General features: G+C 41.0%; 1 pseudogene; it reads left to right on the top strand.

Annotated features, from left to right (window-relative positions):
* The window catches only part of LOC130221893 (zinc finger protein 721-like), a 461,849-nt pseudogene that overhangs the window by 328,493 nt on the left and 120,904 nt on the right, over positions 1-12,452 (top strand).

The following is a 12,452-nucleotide window of genomic DNA, read 5'->3' as shown; positions in this document are numbered from 1 at the left end:
CTTACCTGATTTCTTTTTGTCAATTACTCTCATATAAAGAAACTGTTGAAGCAAGTGTTGAAGAGAAGTTATTTTGTTTCTGTTCATTGTTTTATTCATTTAAACAGGATAAAGGGTCCAAACACAGAGAAAAACTCCTGCTGAAGCGACTGATCTCCACACTGTTATAAAGATGGTGTTTATTAAAGTGGAGAGTGAAGACCTGAAGATTGAAGAAACATTCACAGTCAAACAGGAAGATCTGCAGGAACAAACAGGTTGATTTTCATTCTCAAAGACCAACTCAGTCATTTGATCCTCATTCAGATATATTTTAATAATAAGAATACTAAATTAAATCCATCTTGCAGCCCTGAGTGTGCTGCCTAGTTCTCCTAAATGCACATAAACACTCAGGAGCTATGTTTCCATCCAAAAAGGCAAATGAACTTTATGCGCAAAACTGAATTATCGCATAAAAGACGTGCAAATAAAGCAGCGTTTCCATTCGAAGAGTCAAAGTAAACAAAATCGTCACTTCCTGATTAACTGGCGCCAAATATCAACAGTTAAAATGGAATTTGCTGCGATAAGAGAAGCTGCCTCAATCTTTTCTTCATCTAATAAATGACTTGCGCCTCAAAAGGCAATCCTGACACGCAGTGAAGCGCGGTGGCGTTTGAAGGTGTCAGATGCGGAGCACAGACGCTCTTGATTCTGGAGGTCATTAATAATATAATAACACTAATACTTAAACGGTAAGGCGTTTTACAATGACCAAAACAACAGTTCAGCTGATTCTACAGTGTGCTCAGCCTGCTGATTTGTCTATTTACACACATTTTTATCGTCACATGATCTCTAATAACAAAATCACATGACCTTTTTTTAAAGTGCATACTGAAATTTGTTCGGTAAAAGTGTTTCCATCGTGATTCATGCACATCTTTTCTTATCTAATAAAAAGTTTATCCTACTCAGTTATGCGCATACGTTTTTTATGTGCATTTTCAAAATTTATACGCAGCATGACGTTTCCATCAACCGTTTTTTTATGCGCATATGCAAAATAGGTGGATGGAAACAGCCATTGAAAGACAGGAATGAGTTTCTTTCGTCACTTGTTCTCATGTCTTTTGTCATTATTTTATGTATTATTAGTATTATTATGTATTAGTAAAGTTATTGCTTTACTTGTTCTCCTACTGTTTGTAAAGCGTCCTTGAGCACTGGCGCTTTATAAAATAAATAAAAACAATAAATTAAAAAAGTTTGACTGAGCTGATGATATTTGACCTACAGTATTCTTATAGAAGATATCTGCTATTACAGTGATAGTGTTGGCTTAGTACTTTCCATTTGCATATGTCATATTGATCACAATTCCCATTTTTCATCAACTTCTTCTACTAGTTCTCACAGATAGTATTTGAGTTAGAATTACATCATTATTATAATAACTAATTACCAGGGCTATTGTGTTTAAACAGGGTTTCAGCTGGGTCTTAAAATGTCTTAAATTCCAAAATTAAAAAATTAGATAGGCCTTAAAAAGTCTTAAATTTACTGAAATATTGTGTTGTAGGTCTTAAATCTTATTTTAAACAAGTCCTCATTTTACTTTGTTTATGTTTGGCTACCCAATCTGGCCAAAGCCCATACAATCACCAACAATCCATCTCAATAAAACTTTCAACTTATTATTTAAAAAGATCATTTTAACTCTATTTATCATAATGGTTTAATTATTTTCCTCACAATAACATTTGTTTAAACATGCTTTATGTATTTACTGCTGAGGACATCGACCTGGACAGATTGTTGTGCATCGGTTTAGTTTATTATAGTTGTCAACTTTTAAATGTTAATTTTTTATATATATATATATTTTTTTATAAAAAGTTTATTTAGGAAAAAAGTGTGTAGATATAAGTAAAGCTATTTTAAATCCTTTGCTAAGAAATATCTAAAATATAATTTTTTAAAAATTCATTTATTATTGTATTATTAAATGTATTAAATTATATTATTTTTTAAGAGCAAATAAATATCTTTTCCATCTCTGCCATATGAAAAATTCCTTGGCCTTTAGCCCTTTATTACTCTAAAATCTCATTCCTAATGGTCTTATAATGTCTTTAAAAGTCTTACATTTAACTTGGTGAAACCTGCAGAAACCCTGGTTTAAAGTATGTCAAAAAACGTGGAAAGGCCCCAATTTTAAACATGCTGAATGAAATGGTCACTAAAATAATTAATTTTTATAAAACATTGTACAGTATTCTAAACTATATGATGTTGCTGTGGGACGACATGAAGCAAAAGGAACAAACTATAGTGGAACAATAACGTTTAGCATTGCACTGACTACAACTGGCCAACAAACTAGTCTAAAAATGACTTTTGCTGCTTAAGAAATGGATTACAGCATGCTGATGATATGCAAACATTTGAGTGTAAAGTTTGTCAGTATTCACCATATTCTTCACGTACCAGCAGGCGGCACCATTGGAATGTTTTTGCTTGACTTTGTTAAAGAATGAATTTTTAGATCCTAAAAACAGTGTTATGCTGCTTAGGCATGGGAAAATGCTTAGGCAATTTTAAGGTATACTACAGTTTAAAAAAAGTCGAGGTTTTAAAACTGCCAAAATGTTCTGCTATACCATTCCTACGGTATGTGTAATTTTTTGCATTTTGTTTGAAGTTTTTCAGGACAACAGTATCTTCAGCAGAAAAGATATCCAAAGATGCCGTTTTAAATCGTAAAGTATTCTGTGTTTGTGAAACAAATGAAGACAGCAGTAATGATATATTTGATGCACATGATGCAGAAATGATGTTCAATGATGCATTTGAAATATTTAACCTGACATGTTTACTGCTCCAAAATATTTTAAAAGTTTCTTAAAAGAAAAAACATTGTGTTCAAAGGGGGAAAAGTTTTAGTTTTTAGTTTTTTTTTTGTAATCAGTGAAAGCGTAATATTTTTATTTAAGGTTTTCATACCGTCAGAATCTTATACTGGTTTTTTCCTAATGCTGCTTGATGTTGCAAAGTCATTCAATCATTAATTTTCTTTTCGGCTTAGTCCCTTTATTAATCTGGGGTCGCCACAGCGGAATGAATTGCCAATTTATCCAGCATATGTTTTATGCAACGTATGCCCTTCCAGCTGCAACCCGTCTCTGGTAATCATCCATACACACTCATTCACACTCATACACTACGGACAATTTAGCTTTACCCCATTCTTCTGTACCGCATGCCTTTGGACTGTGCGGAAAAACTGGAGCATGCGAACGCAGGGAGAACATGCAAACTCTCCACAGACATGCCAGCTGACCCAGCCGAGGCTCGAACCAGTGACCTTCTTGCTGTGAGGCAAAAGTACTATCTAATGCGCCACCACATCGCCTGTTGCAAAGTCATATTTTCTAATTTTGTTTTTCTTGGTATGTATAGTCATGAACCCACTTGTTTGTAGAGCAAGTAGCCGTTTATTATTCCTGGTCATTTCTCCAATAGGCAAATGAAGTTCTAAAACACTAGCTTATGAGATCAGGGCCCCATTTCAGGAAGGAGATTAAGTGAAAACTCAGAGTACTTTATGCCTGAAATGAGAGAAACGTTGGGTTTTCCGTTTCAAAATGGCAGGTTTGTCAAACTTGAGAAGCAGGGTAATTCGAGCTTGTTTCTGAAAGAGAGGTAACTTTATTCCTGAGTCAGTTACCGTGGTAACTTACTCTGTGAACCCAACCTGGTCAGGAGCAGGTTTTATTCTCTAAACTCTGAGTTTCTGTCGGTCTCCTTTCCTTTTTTAAAGATGACGTAGTATTTCACGCTTAGTCGTACATTTCTAGCCACCTATTTTTATGTGCATTTTGGATAGGCTATGAGCAAAAAAAAAAAAAAATCGGTTGATGGAAACGTCATGATGCACATAACTTTTGAAATATAGGCATAAAAAACATGCGAATTACTAAGTAAGATAAACTTTTTCGATAAGAAAAGATAAACTTACGTAAACTACACTCCTGTTCACCAGTTACCGACCGCTCCTGCACTTTATTCGGAAATTTATTCCCGCGCCGCATGAAATCTGGTCGGGTCCCAAGACAATGCACAGGTACAGCCACGAGAATGCAGACCTATATCCAGAAGTAACTTTAACAGACGAGAGGAAAAGTCACGTCACCGGGTTAAATGGGCCACAGTGAGATAGAAAGAAATGGAGTTCACTTTCATTCCCTCAATCGCAGAGAAATAGATGCTTCTGCTGTAAGTGTGAAATTGTGCATAGTTGCGTTTTTAAGTAGTTGGCGCCTGGAGTGTTGTAAATACCCGCGCTTGCCTCCCTCGCGACAGAGCGCATATGAGATAAATGACATCAGTACATAATAACTGGTTATGATTATTACTGAACCGATACTGAATTGTCCGCGTCTGCATCGTGGTGCACCGAAGAAACAATTAATTTTGACACTCCTAGATTTCACGCCAAACCTTCAGTGTGGAGGGAGACAGCCTGCGCTCCAGCTATCCTGATGTAGAAAACACTACACTAATCTGGCATGTCCTGGGGGTTTCTCAGAGAGAATTCCCACACAACCAATAGACTCCACTGCAGAACATGCCTAATAGGGTGCTCTAGTCCTGAGTGACTGTGTTGACCTGATAGATCACCTAGACAGAGCGCGGTGGACTTAGAAACAATCCAAGGAGGTTCCAGAGCACTACACGGGTGCCAGATGGGTGCCGGTTCCAGAAAAATGGAAGTGTTTTTCCGGGGAATTTATCAGGGAGGGCCATCATGAGAAGTGTGAGTCCGGTTGGGCCAGAGAGGTGCAATGAGCGAGACCCGCTCCTCATCTCCCCGACCTTGCACAGTATCTGTGCGAGCAGGCTCACTGGGAAAAAGATGCGTATTGCCTAACCCACAGGGAGGGCAGCCAGCGAAGGGCTCCTCGGGAGAAACAACAGGATGACCTGGGCTTCTCTAAAGCATGCCAATAACAACTGGAACGTACCAGGGTGGAATCTCTGTTCTCCCGGAAACATACCGGTCCTGAGAGCATGTAAGCTGGGGATAAGAACGGCGTGCAGCTTTTAGTCGCAAGACTCTGAAGGAGCGGATAGCGAACGAACTAAGACATGTTGCGGGTGCGCACACCACCCAAACAGTTGATGTACGTTATCGCAGCCATGCTGGTCGTCCTAATGAACATGTGTTTCCCCCTTCTGCTTCGGTAGGGACCGGCGAAGAGCGAGAAACAATGCCAACAGCTCCAGGCAGTTGAAATGCCAATGCAACCGGCGTCCAGTTTACGAACCTGCATGCTCGATACACACCGGTGACATACACCTGGTGCTTCTCTGTGCGCCATGCCCATCTGGAGACCCAATCGCGAAGCCAGCGCTGAAATGGTCTCATATGAACAATTCAGAGGCGTGATAGCAGCTAAAAATGTTATATGCCCGAGGAGCCTTAATTTAATCGGACAGGGCAGCGTCAGCCCAGCGCGCTAAAAGCGAACCATGATGCAGATCGAGTCCAGCTCCAACCCGAGATGAGAGAAGCTCTGCCCGGGGGGGAGCCCGCTTGTACTCGGTTGACCCAAAACCCGAACAGGCTGAGGTGCCAGAGCACCAGGTCCATGTGCATAATCGATCAGTTCAGAGAGCTAAAAAAATAACAGTCAATGAATAATCAAAAATGCAGATGCACGTGCGCCAAAGAGGCACAGGGTGTTTCTTCGACGCATGGAAACAGGGTGAGCACTAATGGGAGGACTGTTACTACCATGCTCTGCCCTCCGTCGCAGTATAAGGAGGGAGAGAGTGAGACATGGAGTGAGCGTCCTTCAGGTCTATAGCTGCAACCAATCCCATGGACAGACGCACGGGGCGATGCGTTTCTGCATGAGCATCTCGATCGGCATCCTGAACAGATGACATCAAACCGCGCAGATAGGATTGGTATAACCCACTGCTCTCTGGATACGATGAAGGGGGGTGTAAACCCACTCTTCATCTCGGCTGGAAGACTGGCTTGATTGTATCCTCCGCCAGGATGGATAATCTTACGCGAGACAGGGGGTGGCATAGCGAATAATTGCTTAAATACACACCCGTGAACTCGGGAGGCCAACAGCGAATTGAAACACATAGCTGAGTCTGACTGCCCACGTGAGCTACCATAACGAGCTGAGCAGCGCTTACCAGGCTGACATAGTCCAAATGAGCAGCATCTCTGGAACAATCGCTGACGTACCCACGGAGGAAGAGGTGAAAATAAGAGATTGACTCTTACCTTCCTCCCAGGATCCCGCAGAGTGGCTGGAGGTGTGAGAAAGAAGCTCATCCTCTGGCGCCCTCAAGGCTGTGGCGAAATACACCAAAGCTGAGATCTGTAAGACCGTGCGTCCCGTGCTGGCAGCAATTGGGATTCCACACCCAGAGGGAGGAAAAGCCGCTCTTTTCAGATTGCTACATACATTCACGGGGGAGCCCCGGCCTCCACCGAGGAAAGAACGGTTCTCCTCCTCTCCAAGCGGCCCACCTCAGGTTCGCTTCGCGGTCCGATTACTAGACTTAACGGCAACCTGTGACGGGAGCATCAACTCACTGCGGGAGCAAGGCGCGTTCACTTAGCCAGTGGAATGGACTGTGACGGTGGAGCATTTTGGAGTCGCAAGAAGAGCACACTCGGCGAGGAATGGCTAGCGAGGATAGGTCTGATGGGGAGAGCAGTTTTCCGAGCCCACCAAGAGATGAGGTCATGAGAGCATAGTCGATTGCTGTGCGAAGCTTATGCATAAGCCTGGGGAAGAACCGCCCCGTGAAAGCAGAAGCAGCATGGCTTGCAGTGTTGTAGGTTCTGGCCATGAGAGACCAATTATAATTATTACCAGTTATTATAGTTAACGAAAATAAACGAGAAAACGAAAACTATAATGTAAAATAATTGTCGTTAACTGAAATAAAAATGAAAACGAGAGTTTAAAAAAAAAATAGAACTAACTGAAAATGTATTGTGTACATACAAAACTAACAAACTAATTAAAATTATAGCAAAAACCTCCTTCATTTTTGTAATTTGTGAATGTATTTAATACATTATCTTACTGTAAGCCGTTTAGAAGTAAATAGAATTTGCGCTGCAGGTGTTTGACCCATACGGCACCTCAGAGTTTGTAGTCCCGCTGCCATTGGCCAGATTGAGCCGGTTCTCCTCCAGTCATCCTCGCTGTTGCTCCCGCGACAAAAACGAGTGGACATGACAGCAGCACGGTGACAGCATTAAATACAGACACTTTAATTATTACTTTAACACATTTGTGCCCAATAATGAGTTTTATTTCTGTATCACAATCGCGAATGAATCTTTTTAACTGAATCTTCTAAGTGAACCGGTTAAACTAGTTCACCAAATCGAACTGAATCATTTGAAACAATTCGCATCTCCAGTAAGCACTTATTCACAAACTACTTACTTTTTAACAAGCCTAATACCCCCCTCTGACTCTAAATAATCCAATATATACTCTCATTCAGTTATTAGAACAGTAACGTTACATTGAGAAGCGGTGAACCGACAATACTGCGCATGCGAGATTCAGTGAACCGAACACAAACAGTATTTGACAGCCTGCCGTGACTGAACTAAACATGAACAACTGCAGCACGGGTAAACCGAGGGCTTAAATTAGAGGATCTGGTGAAAAACGTAAGTTTATTTCATAACAAACAATCGTAATGGAATTTAAATAAGTGAATCCTGCTTTAGTTGGGTTGCAAAACTTTACTGTAAGACATTTTTCAGATCATGGTGATTTTTTTTAACTGACTGAAGTTTCTATTGCTGACTACATAATGTTGAGTCCTAACATCCGCTTTAAAAATCTGAACTTCCCATCACCAGGCCCGGATTAATAATTCAGAGGCCCCTGGGCACAATGTCTTGTAGGCCCCCTACTTAGCCACACCCCTATAGTTGAATTAAAAAATAAGATTAATATAATATTTGGTGAATAAAATAATCTATATAACGTATTGCCCACATTTTTAAAATAAATGATATACAGTACATATATTTCTAGTCTACAAAGATTTAACTTATTTTTAAAGCACATTTTGAAAAAAAAAAATACAAATACAACTAGGGCAAATTGATGGATTTTAATATATTTGTTCAAGTTCACTGAAGCAGTACTAAAAATTTATATTTAAGGGTATTTTTAATGTATAACATCTACAAACTTATAATGCACATTTGGATTTGGGTAACACCTCCCCAATCCAGTTCTAGGAATCTGAGTCCTCCATAATACACACACTTATTAATGATTCCTACTTGTCTTCCTCGTGATGAAGAGTAGGCAAAATCTAAGTGCGGGTCTGGGCCCATAAGGCCCATTGGTTAATCCAGCCCTGCCCATCACTACTGTGTGTCTATTCTCAGAAGCAGCCTTGCACACATATTGTACTTAAGGCTGCTATCTTGTGGGCTGTTGTATTTAAATTTAAGGATGGGTAGATGGTTGTGGTAGATTATAGTGTTCATGTGTTCTCTGAATACATGTTTCAAAAAATGCAAGGCTGAGTTTATATTACACAATATTTATTCTATTGATTTCGAAACTTGCACCTAACAAATATCCTTATTTAGAAAAAAAAAGCTAATACTGAAACTAATAAAAACTAAACTAAAACTAAATCATTTCAAAATATAGAAACTAATAAAAACTAGTAAATCTGCCTCTAAAACTAATTAAAACTAACAGAATTTGAAAACAAAAAGTCAAAACGAAATAGAAACTAAAACTAATGAAAAATCCAAAACTATTATAACCTTGTGTGACAAACGGATAACCCACCCGCCTTAGACGGGGGGTCTCAGCTTACCCCTCCAGGTGGTGACGCCCACCACCTGAGAATCGATTCGTACCCACTGGCTGCCTCGCCATCAAGGGAGGTGAAGGCAGAAGCACATGTGGACCGGGTGGAGAAAAAAACACCCTCTAGAAGGGGAGGGTGGGCTGGAAGATCCTACATCAGCCTGCACGTTACACCCTCTAGTTGGTCCGGAAGTGAGACTGAGGGACAAGCCATCTCCAGCCGCACTGCAAAAACAGCCCAGGAAGCGCAGCCATTATGTCCGATTTGAGAACCGCAATGCACCCCGAAGGATGGAAGCGAGCCCGGTCTGTCATCTAAGAATAACAGCTCGCCCTCCGATGTCGTAATGGACCTTTGATCTCCGGTGTCATCAAGCGGACGCACGGGCATCCTGGGGGATGAACTGCACAACCATTCGAAGCTTGGATTGGGCTCGCTGTGGAGGAGTGGGGGGTCCACGCTTTCACAGGGAGCAACAGGGGTAGCTGAAGCTGTGCAACAGCCACGCCGTCACAGTGAGAGCATGAGCTGTCCGCGGGCACCGCATCAACATGCTGGACCCCCAGACCTGTCATGTGATACCCGTGCCCATCATCTGGAGATAGGAACCACCACATGCAGAAATGCACAGTCAAAATAGCGTCTTGAAAAAGACATGTTGAATGACTTTGTGGCTCTCTTAGGGAATCTGCCTCTAAAAATGGAAACTCTTTTGTTCACACCAGCTCAGGGGACAGGAAATCCCAGATCGTCCGCCACTGTCGAGTCTTCCCCTGCACTGGTGAGTAAACTTGAAATCAGGTTGGCAGATATCGTGTCTTCAGTCTCGTGATTGGGTCTGAAGCAACAATTCTAGTGAGCTGACTCCAGCAGCAGACTGATATAGCATTGATTAGCTCATCAGGATCAGCTGTGGAGCCAAGCTCCGCCAATTCAAATGGCATTTGATTGGCCCGTTTTCTTATCTTCAGAAGTGATAGGTCGTCTGACGAACTCCCATAGTCTGGTTTCCAGACGCATGTTGAAGTTTCTTTATGAAGGGGAACAAAAACTTTTGCTTCTTACTGACGGAGCGGAGGGGTCAAGGGAAATGAGAGGGAAATGGCGAACGTGGAGGTGTGGATGTGAAGGTTGAGGGTGTCGACGAACCCAGCCGGTGAGTAGCAGCCTCGGGTGCCTAACAGGAAACTCTGACACTGTCGACTGCGGGATAAAGGCTTTCGGCAGCTGACTCTATGCCAGCAAGATAAATCAGTAAGTTGATTTTGTTTAGAACACACTGCACTAAAGTCTTTGGTGATGCACTCGTTCACAGACGTCACGAACACTCCAGTACGAGATGGCAGTCTTTGCTCTGTTGCTTCGATACATACTTTTGCTTTTTGTTTCTCACAACCAGTCGTTAAGTTTACACTGCTCGTCTCGACACGGTTTCTCTACTCATTTCCCCGCACTGCAACAGTTCAGTCAATTTCTCTTTCCTCCGCACACCACATAATGCTGCCCTCTTCAACTCTCCTCCTCTCAGCCAGTTTACTTTTCGCTGTCCCATGGGTGGAGACCAAATTAACAATGTTGATTATCGTCACAGAAAACAACAACAATCATAAATGTATGATTATATGCTGTCATGGCTTTGCAATCAAAAAATTTTTGTTATAATAGAGACCAATGGAGAAAAAAAACAGCCATGAATATAACGAAAAGGGAGTAAATTTGCCCAGTGTAATGTTTTTTTGTTTTGTTTTTTTAAAGCATTTTCCTAGAATATGTCAAAATAAGATGTTCCCAAATATCAGTCCGTTTGCTGAAACAGAGAGAAAGTTTTGGCCAAATTAAGCCTCAAAATCACCCCGGAATGGATGAAAATGACCCAACAACACACAATGGGAAAGGTGCACATTCCAGCCTTTATGCAGATGCTGTACAGGTATGTCTCATGTCTGCGAAGCAAATATTCAGCTGTTTGTTCAACTGTTACCCCAGAACTTTTTTTTCTGATGTGTTTACCAGTCAGACACAGAATAAACAAGTATTCCCTGTCTGCTTTACAAAATTTCGAAAAAACATTTTGTTGTAATTATGAATAAATACGACTAAAAATAGGCCATTTACAGCTTTCAAATCTGTGTCTTATCATTATGTAGGAATTCTGAAAACTGGACTGACACTGTTTCTATTCACTATAACTTCTATGTTAAGCAGCGGTGACACTATTTATCTAGTGCTTTTACAATGTAAATTAAGATGAATTGAATTGAATCTGCTTAAATGTGTACACGTAAATGGACCAAACAAAATATAATCTGATTTTTTACATTTAACGTGCATCAAAATTACAGAGTGTGTAGCCAATGTTTCCAGTGTCTTTTCAGTTTTCAGCTTTTGATGAATTTTTGAGACTTTGTGAAAACTAACGTTTTTTTTTATTTTTATTTCAGACCTAATTGAAGAGAATAAGGGGAGTAAAGAGGAGGAACATCATGTCAAAATTGAGAAAAAAACTCATTCACAGACTGATGGTATTTTGAAAAGGAGAGGCAAGAATCGTTTCACGTGCACCTGCACTCAGTGTGGAAAGAGTTTTGGAAAAAAAGGCTATCTTAAGATTCACATGATGATCCACACTGGAGAGAAACCATTCACATGCACTCAGTGTGGGAAGAGTTTCAGCCAATCATCATCCCTTAATGGCCACATGAGGATCCACACTGGAGAGAAACCATTCACATGCACTCAGTGTGGGAAGAGTTTCAGCCATTCATCATCCCTTAAAGACCACATGAGGATTCACACAGGAGAGAAACCATTCACATGCACTCAGTGTGGGAAGAGTTTCAGCCTTTCATCATCCCGTTATCACCACATGAGGATCCACACTGGAGAGAAACCATTCACATGCACTCAGTGTGGGAAAAGTTTCAGCCATTCATCATCCCATTATCACCACATGAGGATCCACACTGGAGAGAAACCATTCATATGCACTCAGTGTGGGAAGAGTTTCAGCCAATCATCATCCCTTAATAAACACATGAGGATCCACACTGGAGAGAAACCATTCGCATGCACTCAGTGTGGGAAGAGTTTCAGCCAATCATCAAACTTTAATCTACACATGAAGATCCACACTGGAAAGAAACCATTCACTTGCATTTGAGCCGCGGTCACACTGGACTTTTCTCCCCATAGATCGTAGATCAAAACATGACCTCTCTGGACAGAAATGTAAAATATGGACCCAATCGCTCACTTTTTTTAATGTCTAATCATCTTGTTTAATCCCGCTCCTTTTTGCAGCACCGTACAACAGAATTTTGCATGCTCAAACTCTAGTGTGACCGCAGCTTTGGTGTGGGATGAGTTTCAGCTACTCATCAGACCTTAATAAACACATGAAGATCCACACTGGAGAGAAACCATTCACATGGACTCAGTGTGGAAAGAGTTTCAACCGATCAGCAAACCTTAATGAACACATGAAGATCCACACTGGTGTGAAAGAGTACATGTGCTTGAGTGTGAGAAGACTTTTATTACAGCTCCAAAATTTAAACAGCACCATGCGATTC

Source organism: Danio aesculapii, chromosome 4, assembly GCF_903798145.1.
Source record: "Danio aesculapii chromosome 4, fDanAes4.1, whole genome shotgun sequence".
NCBI lineage: Eukaryota > Metazoa > Chordata > Actinopteri > Cypriniformes > Danionidae > Danio > Danio aesculapii.
Note: the sequence above shows the minus strand (reverse complement) of the source record. Positions and strands in the feature narration are given on the sequence as shown.